The following is a 12958-nucleotide window of genomic DNA, read 5'->3' as shown; positions in this document are numbered from 1 at the left end:
AGATTGTTCTATTAACAAATTCAAGCTGTAATAACTTACTTATTTTAAATGGAGCACCCTATATCTTACTAGTCTATCGAGTAGAAAATTTACTTAGCTTTCAATTCTTATTAGGGTTTCCTATACCTATCTCCCTTCATTTTTTAAATATTTAAAGATTTCCTAATTTGTAAGCTTTAAAAATTAGAATTACATAAGTACATATGTCGTGTTTATGTACAACACATCACCAACACCGGCAATATACTTAGACAGGATACTGTCATTAATGAAATTTTCAGTGTTATCATGTAGTCACACAGAGTGTTGTATTATTTTAGTTGATTTTGGCCTACATGTGAAATTGAATAATACGTTTATTTTAAACTGCATACCCTATATTAGATGCCGTATTGTGCAAGATATTTAAATTATATTTTATTCCGTATAAGTATTTTCCATATCTTAACCCAACGGTTATTAAGTAAATTTAAGAACGCCACTTTTTGTTTGAATCTTTAAATCGCAATTACAAACAATTAAATGCAATGGCTACTTTGAGGAAATGTACAAAAATATGTAAAATGGGTACTTACAGAATAACATGGGAATTTAAATCTACAGAATAACATGTGTATTGAGAATGTTAACATGGAATTGAAGAGATTTTAAATATCTTCCATTATAAAGAATAGAATATCGAGTATGTCATTTAAAATAAGAACACTCTGTGTGATTAAATGATAAAAATGTGAATTTTATTAATGAAACTGTCTTGACTAAGATATTTAAGTATATTGCCGGTGTTGGTGATGTGTTGTACATAACCACGACATAGGTACTTAATTCTAATTTTTAAAGCTTACAAATTAGGAAATATTTAAATATTTAAAAAATGAAGGGAGATAGGTATAGGAAACTCTAATAAGAATTGAAAGCTAAGTAAATTTTCTACGCGATAGACTAGCAAGATACAGGGTGTTCTATTTAAAATAAGTAAGTTATTACAGCTTGAATTTGTTAATAGAACAATCTCATATTTTGACCACCCTGTAAGAAATTTTGTTGCATTAAGCATCTGTTTAAGTATGCTGAATAGTCTATTATTAAGATCCAAGAAAGAATTTGTTACTGCTTCTTAGATTCGTAGATATTTATTTTTTTCTAAAACCTTACATTTTTATAAAAATCGAAATAAATCAAAACACCCTGTATTTAGGTATAGGGAACCCTTATGAAAGTATAGCTTATTTTTTAAGGTCAATTCAGTAATGTCATCAGATATAGGGCATTCCATAAGAAAAAATATAACTTTGATATACCACTCTTTTTTGGAACACCCTGTATAATTCACATTATTTTTAGGAAGTGGTTTTCTGTACAGAGACCGAGGCGAATAAGATGAACCACCCTGTATATGCTATTTTAAATTATAAATAATATTAATACTACATAGATATTATATAAATAATACTAAAATATAAAATATGTACTAACTCGATATGTTAATGACTTACTAATCGTGGTATTTTCTTTCTATGGACTTCCTCTTTTAGTATGGGTAACCACATCCTACTGCATTCTACCGAGGAATTTGCGACACCATTGTTTTCATTTAGCATAATTAGAGCAGCTTCTTTGATTTTTCTCTTTTTACTATCTGTTTCTTTCTTGAATCTCTCCACAGCACACACCACCTGACATATACTATGAATCTGTCCACTGAACTCGTATGTTCATTATCCCATGCATGTTGACATATTTGAGATCTATCAAATTCTCTATTTTTAATATAAGACTGATGTTCACTTATTCTAACGTTTAATGGTCTTGATGTTTCACCTAAATAAAATTGTTCGCATTCACAGGGTATTTTATAAATACAATTATTTCTTCCTTCTTGTTCATTGTTAGGTTTAGTTTTAGATAGAATAGATCTCAATGTGTTTGTTGTATTGAATGTTTTTGAAATGTTGAATTTATTTCCTATTGTTGTAAGTTTCTCAGATAGTCCTTTTATATATATGGTATTGATATTTTCCTCGTATTATTTCTTGTAATACCAACCAATTTGATAATTATAACAAAAGTTTTTTTGTAAGATTAAAGGTCGATTCGCATTTTACATAATGTCACGGTCCGGCAACATCCCGTCAAAATATTCTCTAGTGCTGGCCTAGTGTATTTTAAGCCAGGACGTTCCGTGACGGTGTCGACATATGAGAACATCCTGGCGTAAACTACACTACAGAATATTTTGACGGGAAGTTGCCGGGAAGGGACGTTGACGTTTTGAGCATTTTTAAAAATAAATACTGGTAGGCCACGGTAAAAAGATACCACGGCCGTATATGCCACGGCCATATAAAAGAAGAATATTTATATAGAACCAAAGTTGCTTAGAATTAGTCAGTTTATCCATTTCCAGACTTATTTTATAATATAAGTCTTTCTTTTGTCAATGACTGTGAATAATTTCTTAATTGTTATAAATGAAGTCACTACGATTTAAGAAAACAAAAACAATTATCTCGGCTTCAGTTGATCATAGAAAATTTCTATATTTTGTTTTGAATCTTCGTTTTGTCTTCAGAAACAAATCTGCAAGTTAGAAAATCATAGGATGTACCTATAGGGTCCGCTTCAGTTTTAAATGTTTTTAACGTTTGTCCCCTTATATTCAAACCCGAAATAAAAAGTTGATAAATGTTTTACGCATTTATTTACATCAAAATATGAAAATATAAATTTTTAGAAGGAGAGTGGATCTAGCGGATTAACTCTCTACGATTTTTTTAAGTTATAGCCTTAGACATTTGACCTCTCGGGATAAACAATTTATAATATCTAAGCAACAAGTTCACCAATGCTTTACAATTTTTTTATATTTGGAATTGAAAGATCTTCATTTTAAATCCGTAAAAAATAAAAAAAAAAGTTATTTTTACAATAAATAGGTAACGTAATTGCAAAAAATGGCCATTTTGGACCTTTCGCAGGCTGTTTTGCAACAACAAATTAACAAAATTAAACTTTCCATAGCTCAAATTGTAGGTTTTTTAATTTACTACAACTTTATATTTAAAAGTTTTTCTCTAAAATAAATATCCTAAGCTGCAAAATTAAAAATTGCAAATTTAACAAATGAAAAACGTCATAAATAAAAAAGCTCCTAAAATTGTTGATTATATTTTAGTAGAAGTTATTCCTGGTATCGTCCTTTACAATACCTGATAGGTTTCAAAAATTCCTGAATTATATCTTGAAATCGACTTCACCCAGAGACGCACCGAAGACACCTATGGTAAGCGTCAGCTACCACATTTTGTTCCGTCGGAGGAAATCTGCTGGGTACAATTTACCATAATATATAGAAAGCGCTACATAGACTAAGAACCTGCCTTTTACGTTGTGCTATTTTAACCTGAAAAAATGGGAATATCAGGAGAACGATACTTATTGCGACTCTGGCGCGGTTCAGAATAGTCTCCATCTACTATCATGCACAGGTATGAGGGAGACCTGCACATAAGAAGACCTAATTTTAGCAAATGCCAGGGCCATCTATGTGACCAACCATTGGAAGTACGAAATTTAAAGTTGGTGTTTCGGGCACGGAAAGTAAGTAAAGTATTGGAAATATTTAATTATATTATCATTAATAATTCATTAATACCTCAATTTCCAGACGTACTCATTATCTCATAGGTACCTACTCAACCAGGGAAAGGCCGTAATTCCGTCCATCCATACAGACCTATCTCACGTATGTCCTGTGTACTCAAAACTTTAGAGCGGAAGATTAAACAGATTGGAATGATAGAAAGGCTAGAATGCTGGAAGGCTAGAAAAAAAAGTTAGGTACTTCCTACCTACTTCCAATTTACAGTTTGGATACAGAAAAGTTGTGACACTATAGATATAGATGCGCACTTGCCACATTAGTTAGTAACGGACATTCAGAACTCTTTTTCAAGTAATATTTATATTTTCTTATAGTAGTGACAATAGTACCTATTAGATATAATATTATGACAATTTGATCTCAGAAATCTAAAACAATAGTACCTAATCAGTAAAAGAACCAATCAGATGTTAAATAGAAATTGATTGCATCGGTATTGAACAAGTAATGAAAAGAAAATATCTTAAAATTACACTGTCTATAATAGCTACGGAGACCTGGACAAAGAAGTGAGAAACTAAGTGCAAAAAGCAAATAGACTGGCTTAATACCACTATATCTATGTGTAAAGTCAGTGTAAGACATATGAATCAGAAACAAGACCTGATACAGCCACAACACAAAGACTACCTACTAGAAACGGCAGAAACGAGAGTACCGAAAATTATTACAGGAAATACGCTGAGAGATCGAAAGAGGATGAGTGAAGACATTAGAAGAAAATGTAACGTACAGTGTATATATAAACGAATGGACACTATAGAAAAAAGAATGGAATAACTACGTAAGCAGAGTGCGGGAGACACGTGTGGTAGTGATGTTGAAAAAGTAACTATTCGTTACAAAGTACTCGTTACTTACGAATACCGAAAGTAACGATTACTATACAGAGAGGCAAATCGTTACTTTGATTACTCTATGATTACTTCGTACCAATCGTATCAGAGCGAGTAACGACTATTGTATCTATTTTGATTACTTCACATCAACCTTTTTGATGTTGAAAAAGTAACTATTCGTTACAAAGTACTCGTTACTTACGAATACCGAAAGTAACGATTACTATACAGAGAGGCAAATCGTTACTTTGATTACTCTGATTACTTCGTACCAATCGTATCAGAGCGAGTAACGACTATTGTATCTTTTTTGATTACTTCGTTACTTCGTCCCAATCGTATTAGAGCGAGTAACGACTATTGTATCTACAACCAGTACACTTGATTACTTTCAATAAAAAAATACCAATCGTATCCCAGCAAGTAACGGACAGGACCGGTATTTTACGAGTGTTAATATCGAATATCGTTATAGGTATGAAGCGTTTTAAGGGTGTGACGGAATACCTATACAAAATACCTACCTACGAGAAATACGATTCTCGATATGATTACCGGTACTCAAATACAAAAATAACAAAAGTAATCATAGTAACCAAATCATTTTTATCCCTTAAACAGATCGGCGAAGGTCGTTGTTATATCGGAATACCTATACAAAATACCTACCTACTGAGAAATACGATTCTCGATATGATTACCGGTACTCGTAAGAAAAGTAAAGTAATCAAAGTAATGAATACTGTAAATGATTATGTACTTTATACAAAAGTAACGATTTGTAACGAATACTCGAAAGTAACTATAAATCAACATCAACATCACTAACGTGTGGTCAAAATAGCAAGAGATAAATCACGAATTGGTAGAAGTATCATCGGCCGACAGCGCAAAGGATGTAGTGGAGAGTGGCAACCTTTCATAGGGGTATCAATGAACACGCAGAATTACTTATAAAGAGAAAGAAGTATTAGATACAGAAGGAGCATTGAGCATTATCTATATTTATCATACGAGTGTTTGTCTTGATATTTTAATGGAAAAAATAATCATCAATTTTCATATAGGTACCACCACAATTGGTACATACTATTTTGAACTTTCCATCCTGCAGAAAAATTCTGAGTGTTCTTCTCGAACATCAGCTCATATAGCAGAACTAATTTGACTTGACAATGCGGCAAGAGTGATCTGGCCGAAACGTTGTAAAATAATGGTTTTTCTAAAAACCAAAACTATTCAACGAGGAGTCAAACCTAGAAAACCACAGAAATCATATAGGTAGAATAGAATACCTACTTCCTCTTCCGCGGAAACTTCAAATCTAATGCACACAACACACACCAGATTTTGAAGCGAAAAGAAGAAAATATAACAAGAATCTACAGGTCGAGCAAGTCTCGTAAATTTCACGATTGCGAGCCACGCTTCACGCAACCGTGTTTGCGTACTTGTGTTTCGAGTTGCGTGGTCGTGCGGAGTTATATTTACCAATTCGCGCAATCGTACTTGAGACGCTGTGTCAGGTGAGGTGTTTGAAAATTTGTGTAACTTGATTGCTTGATTCTGTAGTGTGAAGGTGGTTAAACTTTTGTGCTTTTGTTTTATTTTTTTTTTGTTTTGTGTTTTTTGAAGATAACACAGAAAATACAAGAGGGCAGCATACTTTGCAAAACAACTGTTACAATTTGAAATCAACAATTTGTTAAGTTGTTGTCTTGCAGGTAAAAAAAGTGACTTTTTAAAAAAATTATATCTTGGAAACTAAAAATTATTTTTATTTATAATTGAAACATGTAAAAGTATAGTACTCTCAAAAAAATTTCAGCCAAAAATATTCATTTTTGTAGAGTTGACTGCAATTTTTCGACAACAGCCCTTTTTTGCAGTGAGCAGCATAACAAGTCCAGTCTCATCTGAAATCAAAGTTTCTTGTAGTTTATACCTCTGGCTAGTGAATGAACAAAGGATTTTTTATTAGATGAGGTCATTTTTGTTTTATAAAAAAACTACTTTAAAAATGAGAAAAATTGGGGTCAAAAATGTGTTTAAACTTATGTAAAATCTTCAAATTTCATTTTTTTTTAATTCCTTCGTTCATATTCTAGCCAGAGGTATAAACTACAAGAAACTTTTTGATTTCAGATGAGACTGGACTTAGTTATGCTGCCAATGCAAAAAAACTTACAACTCTACAAAAATGAATATTTTTGGCTGAAACTTTTTTTGAGACTACCTTAAGTACTATACTTTTACATGTTCCAATTATAAATAAAAATAAATTTTAGTTTTCGAGATATAATTTTTTTAAAAAGTCACTTTTTTTACCCACAAGACCTATGTAACCCCTTAAAAAAATGTTTGGAAGAATATGTTTGATGGCCAAGATGCATACATATATTTAGAAGGAAAGTTCCTGATTTCTGTAGTATAATACATAATACCGAAGAGGAAGTAGCCCTAAGCGCCGGACTCCACTTGCGATTTGTAGTTGTGAAGATTGAACACATTCTTTCAAATAGAAGTCAATCCATGATTATTTAGTCACAAATGGATTGACTTGTATTTGAAACAATGTGTTCAATCTTCCTGATTACAAATCGCAAGTGGAGTGCGGCAGTAATAACACCAAAATATTCCATATAGGTCCATAGAAGGTACACAGACATTGAAAAATTCCTGGAATATCCCCGAAAACATGTTCCCTGAACATCCCAGGAAAATCCTGTGTCAGCATTTTAAACATTACCTGAATGTCTTATTGGAACATTCCATGAATGTCCACGAATGTTCTCTGGACATTCAAAATATATTTTGTAGACATTCCCTGGATATACCAGAAATACAGTGATGAGCGCTCTAATAACCGGCAAAATAGCACAAAAGATGTATTAAGTAGTGAGATAAAAAGACATGAAACTAGTCGAGCTGGGAAATTTAGCGTTATTAACTTATACATTTAGATTGTATTGATTGTGTACCACCTTCAGACGTATCAGACGAGTTTGGAAACTACCACTGTCACAGTGACAGTTTTAGTTGACATACTCCTCCGATATGTGTAAAGGTGGGATCAATATAACGTAAATTTAAAGGTTAATTTCGCTAAATTTCCCAGCTCGACTAGTTTCATTTCTTTTTATCTCACAACTAAATATGTTGCCCATATTTTGCCGGTTATTAGGGCACTCATGACTGTACATCCTTGCTGATGTGACAATACCTCCTATCTGTTTTTTCATGAGTTTTGTATGAGAGATGGAAAAACATGTTTTAAGGTCACCTCCTGTGTTCATATGTAAGTTTTGACTTGTTTTGTAGTTCATAGATAGTTTAATTTACTACAAAACAGGTCAAAAAATATCATATGAAAACAGGAGGCGACCCTAAGACAAGTTTTTAGTCTCTCTTACAAAACTCATGAAAAAACAGATAGGATGTATTACTACATCACTGACGATATGTGGCCATACCAAATAATACATCCTTGATAAATATAAACATTTTTATTGAACAAAATCTTTTCATACATTTTTTTAATGCAATTTACTGATATTCCTAAATATTTCAAAAAAATGTGTCACATTTGCTTTGTAAACCTTTCTTTTGCCTTTCGTAGCCACATATTCCGTTTCCTTCCTGGTTTTTTGTAGACCACTTCTCTCAGCTGATTCTAAAAAAAATAAAATAAATGGTAATTTTTCTATCCTTTACAATTAACAATCAGAAGAAATATTATTTACAGATAATGATATGCATAATAATAATAGGTTTGTTCTAGCATCAGTTTGAAACCATCAGCGAATAGTGGACCAGCGCGAGTAGAGGGGATCGCACTGGTGACTGTATTATGTTCTTTTACTGACCAACTGTTTGCTGATGGTTTTTGACTAGTTTGACTGTTTGCTAGAACAAACCTAATAATAATGAATATTTTGTATTTTGACAATGACATCTGATGTGGAAGTCAAAACATTAATAAAATTATTTTTTCAAGTTAACTTTCACATGCGGGTCTTAAAATTGTACTTTTAATACTTATATCATAAATAACTATTAAAACTATCTTAAGAGGAAACAGTATCGATCAACAGGTAGCGAAAATGTGTTCCAAGATTGCGGCTGTAATTTTGAATATTTTTTCGAGATATTTGGCACACATATTCGTAATATAATAAAGAATGGCGGTACAGAGCCCAATTTGAAAAATATATTAATATGTGGAAATTACTCTCTAATTAAATACAATATAAAAAAAATGAGCTTGTACCGCCATTAAGAAGAACAAAAAAATACACTTTCTTCAAATACAACTTTTTTATCCGATTTTGTGTTATTTTGGAACTACTAAAATTTTTTATTTCATTAGTAGTTCCAAAATTACACAAAATCTAGGCATCGGATAAAAAAGTTTATTTGAAGAAAGTATTTTTTTGTTCTTCTTAATGGCGGTACAGGCTCGTATTTTAAATATTGTATAATTACAGAGTAATTTCCACATATTAATATATTTTTCAAATTGGGCTCTGTACCGCCATTCTTTATTATTTTACGAATACGTGTGCCAAATGCCTCGAAAAAATATTCAAAATTACAGTGACAATCTTGGAACACGTTTTGGCTACCTGTTTATCGCTACTGTATTACCTTAAAACATTGTAATTTGCTAAACCAGTATATTTTACTCTACTACTACTCTACTAGCTACCTCATTTTCCACTGTTTCTAAAGACTTGTTTACATGGGTAGAGTTTTGAGGAGAGTAGAGTAGCGGTAGTACTCTACCAAAAATGGCTTGATACCATTCACATGAGGAGAGTACAAGTATAGTACTGATGCTAGTATAGTGAAACCGATTTTTGTATTTTTAAACACTCTTGATTATAAGTGCACCTTAAATTCTTAATTTTTTGCTTAAGCTCGTTTACTCCAAAGCCCCCTTTGCCATTCTTTCGACGATTTCATCCTCCACAGCTTGCTGCAAACTTTTATTTCTGTAGTATACACTACCTAAATTCCATAAACACTGGTATTCACCGTATTATAGCTCTACAAGTTTTAAAGTTTCATCTTCGGTGAACTTCATTTTCACTATTTACACAAAACACAATTCCAGCCAGAATGACAGCGCCCCCATGTACTCTCCTACCTACTCTATTCTGCCGTAATTGAGCGTGTTCCATGGGTTGAGTATGTAGCCGAGTAGACATTTTGGCAGTAGTGGTGGTCATAGAGTAGTTACTTTGCCATGGGTTGCTAGTCACTCTACTTTAACTCCAACTATACACTCTACCAGCTATTCTACTGTGCTGAGCATTTTTACAGGTAGAGTTACTCTACTCTATAAAGTACTTGCATCATTACTCTACCCGTGTAAACAAGTCTTAAATCTACTGAATGAAAATCTACTTAATCTTAATCTACTCTTAATGAAAAATGTCTAAAATCATTTACCCACCTAGTATTACTGTAGAATTTAAGACAGTCCAGTGCCTTATAAATAATTTCAATATGAATATTTTTTCCTTTAATAATTCTCCTTTGATACCACTCCATTTTAGATTTTGGGGAACTTATTTCATTGTGTTTATAGCCCATATTTATTGAAGGAACCCAATCTGGAGATTGTTATTATCGATTAAGTCGGCTGGTTTTCCTATAAGATTAAAATGTTAACATCTTCAAAAATCGTTACTGTTGTAATTGTAACTTACCAGATATAAAATGATTACAGCAGACAGGACAGGAAAATTTTCATTTCGCTAGTAAAACCTGTACATTGTATTGCATTTAACCATTGTTGTCTCTCAGATACCTTATTTAGTTCAGTTTAAAAGTGAACTTTATCACAATTACTTTGCATTTCACACTTCAAAACACAACACCAATGAAGCATATTATCTTTCTAAATTAATACTTCCAGAGAAAATGTTAAATTAATCTTTGTACAACACAAAATTACAAAGAAATACAACTAAAATTATCTAAAACTCATTAAGAACAGATAGAATAAGATGTATCTTTTACACCCAGTAGCCATATTGACATATTGATTTAATTTTGACAACTCCGCACGACCACGCAACTCGAAACACAAGTACGCAAACACGGTTGCGTGAAGCGTGGCTCGCAATCGTGAAATTTACGAGACTTGCTCGACCTGTAGATTCTTGTGAAAATATATGGAGTAATTAATTAGGTACTATACAATTTCTCAAAATTATTTAAATTTAAGATTTCGTACATGTCATGTAATATTTATGTAAAATACACTTCAATGTCAATGTCTAACATAACAATCAGTGACCGAAGTAATTCTGCCGAAAAATAATTCTTTTTTCTGCATATTAACACCTTCCTATTAGTTTTCCTTAAAGTAGTTCAAGTATGTTTATTGTGTTTGGGTGAGTCCTAAACCTTGAACGTAATGACTATTTTGCAATAATTTCTCAGAGTTATATTCATGGGAGACACTGAATGTTTTTCTGTCTTCAAATTGTTGTTGAATGAGTGATAATTAAGGTAGTTCCTATACCGCACATGGGCGTGCCAATTTCCCTTATCATGCTAATTTTTAATTATTTACATAACTACTAATGAAGTAGGTATTTGACTCTGAAGTAGAACACTATATCACATGCTCGGTATTTCTTATCATTGCATTAAAATTGATATTCAAGAAAATGAATAATTCGGTTTATTTGAAAAGGGGACACAATTTTAAAAATATGTACTTATATACATAATAATTATGTTATTCCACAGTTACTATTAGTTTTGTGTTTATATAAAATAATAAAATATATGCGGGATTGGCGTCTTCACTTCTAATTCTTGATCTTCTTTTCTAGTTGTATATGTATATCTATAACCATTTGGAAAAATATAGACTTTTGGTTCGCATCTTTGTTTCTGTTTTCTTGATAGTCCAGTCGTCAGAGACGAAAACAGGGCCGTAACTACCATTGGCCAAGGGGGGCCCCGTGCATAGATTTTAATGAGGAAAATAAAAATATGTATTTTAAAAGCCGATCCCAACGAAATATTTTCAAATGACACAATTTTAAAAAGACCGCAACATAGTTTTAATTTTTCACTGGGGAAATTAGTCTTTTAGACTAAAATGCAATTGGAACAGAACAGGGCCCCTGATGCCTGAGCTAAGCTGGAGCCCCCGAGACCTTAACATAAAAATTTAAATTATTACTTAAGAAATTAGTTATTTCGGCGTAATAAAACTTAAAATTCCATTGGAAGAGGGGGCCCGGGTTAAGCTGGGCCCCCTCTATATAAATTGTGACTGAGGAAATGAGTTATTTTGGCGAAATAAAAACTAAAATGCAACCGGAATAGGGACCCCAGGTCCCAGCTACTTTGTCTTCATCAATTTACCCCAGACCACATATTGGTACGTGAAAGGAACCACATATTGAAAAGAAAGGTACATATACATAAGATAAAATGAGCACATTAGGATCAGTCCCACCAGTACACTGACCAGCTTCACTGAAGGCCCCGTCTCACCATCAAATAATTGACAGTTATTTGATCAAACTTGACAGTTAGTGACACAAAGTGACAGTTAGTATGTATAGTTTGTGTCACTAGTCAAGTTTGACTGTCAAGTTTGATCAAATAACTGTCAATTATTTGATGGTGAGACGGGGCCTTAGTGTGCTTGGCTCATACTGCAGTAGCTTAAAGACCGCGTCCCACCATCAAATAATTTGATCAAACTGGTTTGAGCAAACTGAAAGTGACAATTAGTGACGTCACATCCTGAGTGTTCATTGTGGATAATAATGAAAAATTTTAATTTTAAATAAAGTACAAACAAGTTAGACAACTCAATACAAAAAATTTGATCAAACTAGACTGATAGTGAGAGCACAGATTTTTAGAATTTCAAAAAAACTGCAATTGTGACGTCACTTTGACGTACTTCCTCAAGTACGTCAAGTTTGCTCAAACTGTTTGATCAAATTATTTGATGGTGAGACGCGGCCTTCAGGCACCTTAAGGTGCTTTTAAATAAAAGTGAACACGAACGAATCAACGAATTCGTAGGTGTTCGCTTGGCTATTCGTTTGGTACAAAGTAAGATCATTTACATTGTAGCGAACGAACGCATTCGTTGATAATCCGTCTGCAATGTCAGATACACATGAAGCTGTAATCATTAGCGCTGCTAATTTTATAGTTATTGCAGGACATGTTAAAGAAAAAGAAAAAAGAGAGTGTGGTGTTCACATAGGAGGGAAAATTCGCTTTCAAGGGGTTAAATATCAAACATTTATCCGGAACCCTCCTTGCGCTGGGGGTAAAGTCACCAGACCTCCCGGTAGGAGGCCCCCAAATCACATTTGCCCCGGGGCCCCCAACATCGTAGTTACGGCTCTGGACGAAAATGTCACCGAACCTCTAAAAGTCATATGAACAAGCTGAATTTTGCTGA

General features: G+C 32.9%; 1 protein-coding gene and 1 long non-coding RNA gene across 3 annotated transcripts in view; both read right to left on the bottom strand.

Moving 5' to 3' along the window:
* Window positions 1-12958, bottom strand: part of LOC126889889 (uncharacterized) — a 232416-nt gene that overhangs the window by 68929 nt on the left and 150529 nt on the right. The window lies entirely within an intron of this gene.
* LOC126889893 (uncharacterized) lies at window positions 7995-10670 on the bottom strand. Its single transcript, XR_007700206.1, has 3 exons — window positions 10218-10670; window positions 9962-10159; window positions 7995-8176 (listed from the first exon to the last, which is right to left on the bottom strand). It is a non-coding gene; the product is annotated as an uncharacterized LOC126889893 (long non-coding RNA).

This window comes from Diabrotica virgifera, chromosome 8 (genome assembly GCF_917563875.1).
Source record: "Diabrotica virgifera virgifera chromosome 8, PGI_DIABVI_V3a".
Lineage (NCBI taxonomy): Eukaryota > Metazoa > Arthropoda > Insecta > Coleoptera > Chrysomelidae > Diabrotica > Diabrotica virgifera.
Note: the sequence above shows the minus strand (reverse complement) of the source record. Positions and strands in the feature narration are given on the sequence as shown.